Here is a 5,549-nt window from a genome sequence, read left to right on the forward strand (position 1 = left end):
GGGAGAGGGAGAGGGAGAGGGAGAGGGAGAGGGAGAGGGAGAGGGAGTTACTGTTTTTCAGAGTGGTGTTTTGCAGGTGAAGACAGAATAAGCTAGAAAATGAGAAGGGGCTAGATTAGAACAGATTTCCAGATTTAGTTTGAAACCAAGTGAAACAATTCAGAAGCGGAGAGAAGCCAGTTTGAGTCAGTCATCTTGCAGAGGTTTTTAGGCCAGAAAAGTTGAGTTGAACTGGCCAGCCAGAGTTTGGAAAGAACTATAAAGGGTGAACTTTTGCAGCTTTAAGCATCAGAGATGAAAATTACATCAGCAAATAAAAGTTACATTTACACAGTTACTACCTATTTTGACCAGGAGAATGAACTGAGAATATTAACTGAGTAGGATGCTGAATCCTTGGACATATGCCAAGGACGAATATAGGTTAGGCCTCTGATATATTTATATCTAGCTTTTAGAGGGTTTGCCACTATGATGTTTTCCAGAGTGGTCACAATAATGTACAACCCAATGGAATGAGGGTACCCCTCTCCCCACAATCTTTCAATCATTTGCCATAAGTCATATTGCTGAGCATTTTCATTATGACTGGAGTATGATAAAATCTCAAAGTTGTTTCAATTTGCACTTCGTTAATTTTTAGAAATCAAGAAGGTGTTTTTCATTAATTAGCTTATTTATTTACACTTCAAATGATAGCTCCCATTGAGTTCCCCAATCTATGAGCCCCATACCACTCCTTTCTTCACTCCTAACCACACTCCAACCTCACCCCTTTAGCAACCCCTTTCTCTTGCTTATCAACTCTCCACAAGACCAAGCACTTCTACTCCCACTGAAGCCAGATAAGACTGTACTCTGCCACATATGTAAGTGTGTGGGAGAAGGCATGGGGAAGGGACCAGTAGGGGGTATTGTCAGATATAAAGAAAGCAAGGAAGAAAGAACAGAAATTTGCAGTAGGAGGGTCCATTTCTAGGATGTGTCAGAGACCTAGGACAGGGTTGGAGAGGCCCCAGCGTGTCTAGGTGGGCCACTCTAGAGTCTAGCTGAGACTCCAAGCAGTAGGGGATATGGATCCTGAAGAGACCATTTCCTGTAGCCAGGCAAAACTCCCAGGGAAGGGATAAGAACAGTAATCTACCCACAATACCTTTGACCCAAAATGTGTTCTGCCCACAAGATGTGCAGGGGCAAATATAGATCAAAGAAAGATGGAATGAAAACCAAAGATTGTGCAAAATTGACCCTTTCCCCAGGGCAAAGGTAATCCCTGACACTATTGATGATACTGTTATACTTGCAGACCGGAGCCTACTGTATGTGTTCTCTAATCCCTGACACTATTAATGATACAGTGTTATGATTGCAGACAGGAACCTAGATAAGTATCATCTTACAGGTACCATCCAACAGATGCACAGACCCACAGCCAAACATTATTTTTGTATGTAAGCACATTTATGTGAGTTATTACATTCACTAATTTGCAAAGATTGAAACATCCCTAGAATACAAAATGGTGGGTAATTTTTCTGATGCATGACTGTATTCTGTATTCAATTTACATGTTTTCCATTGATAATTTTATAATAGTCATCATGAACATTGTACTATACTATAACGCTACTTTTATTACTGAATTATATTTATCTGTTTTTAATATTAGAATAATATTGGCTATATAGAAGTTTGGTATTGATTTTTCTGTTTCCAATTTTAAAAAATTAATGTTTTAAAGGATTTGCTAGAGATCTTTGAATGAAAATTTGGTAAAATTATGCTGTGAATTCATCTACAGTAAGTTGTTACACACAAACACACAGACACACAGACACACACACAGAGAGAGAGAGTGAGAGAGAGAGAGAGAGAGAGAGAAACATACAATAAAAAGTTTTTATAACTTTTTCAAACTTTTCAACTGTTATGGTTCTATTTTAGGTTTTTGAACTCTCTTGGATAAATTTTTGTGATTTGGAAGAACTAGAAAATTTATCCACATTATTTAGATTTTATAATTTAATGGAGTACAGCTTTTGTTTTGAATTTTGAGAAGAGTTGTTTGAACAGTTGTTGTATTCAGTTGCTTGAATAGCTTCTGCTCTCCTGGAAGTCTCTAGGTAGAACAGGCTGAGCTCAATCTCAATACTTCTGCCTCTTGAGAGCTAGATTAATAACATGCATCCAGTTCAATTAGTATAGATTGTTAAAGAATTTACATATAGTGCTCTAAGTTACTTTGGTGTCCATTGAAATTTTCCCGTTTCGCATTTCTTTTCTAAATCTTTCTTTCTTTCTTTCTCCCTTCCTTCCTTCCTTCCTTCCTTCCTTCCTTCCTTCCTTCCTTCCTTCCTTCCTTTCTTTCTTTTTTTCTTTCTTTCTTATCCTATTTTTTGAATAGTTGGGTTTGTTAATATTCTCTTCTCAAAAACAAAAAAACAACAAAACAACAACAAAAGATAAACCTGCTCAGATGTGGCAATACATTTTTTGTTTGTTTGTTTGTTTGTTTTTTGTTTTTTCCTATTTCATTAATTTCAACTCTGATTTTTATCACTTTTTTGTTTTCCAGTGAGTTGTGCATTGGTTTGTTTTCTTTTTCTTTTTTTCTTAAAATTGTTCTGTATTTGCATTCTTTCTGATTTTGAATTGTTTTGTTTTTTAGATAGGATTTTTTTTGTGTGTGTGTCACTTTGTTGTCTTGGAACTTGTTGCATAGACTAGCATGGCCTTGAACTCACAGAGATCTGTCTATCTCTGCCTCCCAAGTGCTGGTATAATAGGTATGTTTCATGCCACCATGGGATATATATATTTTTAATGTAGGCAAATAAAAATTTCATTTTTCTCATAGCACCACTTTTAATATGTCTCTGATTTTTGCTACATGCTTTTATTTTTAATTGGCTGCAGGAATTTTCTGTCTTTCTTTCTTTATTTATTACATATTTGAACTATTTACCCTCCCTTCAGTAATGTATTGTTTAATTTCTGTTAAATTGTGTATTTACCAGAGATTTGTCTGGTGTTGATTTTAAATTTTATTGCATTGTGGTTAGAAATAATACATGGGGTTATTTAAAACTTTTTGAATTTGTTAAGTTTTATTTTGTTTCTCAGGATATGATCTATTTTAGAGAAACTACTGTGAGATGCTGTGCATAATGCGCTTTTGATTTTACATAGAATATGTTGCAGCTATTTATTATGGTTTGTTTGTTTTCAGTGCATAATATTATTTAATTTTGACACACTTTGCCTATACATTTCTGTTTGGATGACCCATCATTTGGAGAAAGCGGGTATTTAAGCCACCAACTACGTATAGTTTGATGTTATTCTGTGTCTTCAAAGTTAAGAGTACATGTTTTTTTCTCTCTCTCTTAATTTACATTCTGACCACATTTTCACTCCCTCTCCACTCCTCCTCTTCCCTACCACACATACCTCTCTTCTCCTCCAGATACATTCCTACAAACAAACCTACAGACCTCTCAGTTATATCAACCTAACATGGAATAACAAGTTCCAGTAAGACTAGACACAAGCCCTCATATCAAAGCTTAATGAGGTAAACTAGAAGTAGGAAAAGGGTCCCAAATCACAAGCAAAAAGTCAGCAACAATCCCCACTCCAACTGTAAGGAGACTCACTTGAAGGTCAAAATATCCAATAATAATGTATTGCAGAGGACCTAGCTGAGACCCATGCTGGGTCTATAATTGTCACTTCAGTCTCTGTGATCTCCTATGAACAATGGTTAGTTGATTCTGTGGGCTATAGTTTTGGTGTCTTCAATCTCCCTGGGCCTACAATCCTTCCTATCCCTTTTCTGCAAGTGTTTGGATGAGAGTATTTATATTTGCTTTCATCTTTTGCTTGGTAATACCTTCCTGTACATTGTTTTTGATAAGATCCCCATTTTACTATGTTAATTTTACCAAGCCCTGAGCATGGGATATCTTTAAGTCTTATAATACCTGATTCAATTTTTTTTTTTAAAAAATACGTCTTTGTCATACAACTCTTTCTCCTGCTTGTTCATAGTTACTCAAAGATATTTTATATTATTTATGCCCACTATGTGGCATTGTTTCCTTGGTTTCTTTATTAGCCCATTTACTGTGTCTTCATAGGAGAGTTACTGATTTTTATTTTTTTGAGTTAATCTTGTACCCAGTCACATCATTAAAGATGTTTAGAAGCTGTAGAATTTCCCTGGTAGAATATTTGGGGTTGCTTACTTATATTATTATATCATTTGTAAATAATGCTAGTTTGATATTTTTCTTTTTAATGTGTAACCTTTGATATACTTCAGGTTTTTTAAAAATTATTTTTGTTCTAGCTACGACTTCAAGTACTATATTGTATAGATGTCTTAGTTATGATTTCTGTTGCTGTGAAGAGACCAAGGCAATCCTTATAAAGGAGAGCATTTAATTGGGACTAACAGATTTATAGGTTCAGTCCATCATGTGGCAGGAAGCATGGTAGTGTCCAGACAGGCATGGTGCTGGAGGAGCTGAGAGCTCTATATGTTGATAAAAGCAGACATGAGAAGACTGTGTCCTGTGTGACTAGTAGGAAGGTCTCAAAGCCCACCCCCACAGTAACACACTCCCTAAAACAAGGCCACACCTTATAACAGTACCACTCTATAATTTCTAAACATATTCAAATCATTACAATAAATATGAAAAACGTGGACAGCTTTGTTTTGTTCCTGATGTTAGTGGAATTGTTTTGAGTTTCTCTTCATTAAATTTATGTTGGCCATCTGCTTGCTTTAAAATGCTTCTATCATGATTATATATGTTTCTTTTATCCTTGATTCCTCCAAGACTTTTAACATGAAGGGATGTTAGATTTTTGTCAAAGACTTTTCCAGAATCTTATGAGATTATCATATGTTTTGTTTTTTCTTTCAGTTTGTTTATATGGTGGATTACATTGATAGATTTTTGTATGTTGAGCCATCTGTGCATCTCTGGGATGAAGCATACTAGATTATGGTGGCTGATGTCTTTGATGTGTTCTTGGATATGATTTGGGAGTATTTGGTTGAGTGCTTTTACATAAATGTTCATAAAGAAAATTCATCTGAAAACAAATTTGGTGAGTTTTTGTGTAGTTTGGTTATTAGGATGATCATTGCCTCTTAAAATGAATTTGTCACTATTTCCTACATTCCAATTGTGTGGAATAATTTAAGAAGTAAGTATCAGTGTTAGTTCTTCTTTGATGGCTATGAAGTGTCCTTTGCTGTCTCTTTGATTAATTTTTGTCTGAATTCTATTTTGTTGATTATTAGAATGGCTATACCAGCTTGCTTTTTTAGGTCCATTTGCTTAGAAAATCTTTTTCTAACCCATTTCTGTGAGGTAATGTTTATATTTGATGTTGAGATTTATTTCTTGTATACAGCAAAAAGGTGGGTCCTGTTTTATAATCAATTTTGTTAGTCTGTGTCTTTGGATTTGAATCCATTGATATTATGAGAGAGAGAGAGAGAGAGAGAGAGAGAGAGAGAGAGAGAGAGAGAG

Source organism: Grammomys surdaster, unplaced genomic scaffold (assembly GCF_004785775.1).
Source record: "Grammomys surdaster isolate TR1022 unplaced genomic scaffold, NIH_TR_1.0 191, whole genome shotgun sequence".
NCBI lineage: Eukaryota > Metazoa > Chordata > Mammalia > Rodentia > Muridae > Grammomys > Grammomys surdaster.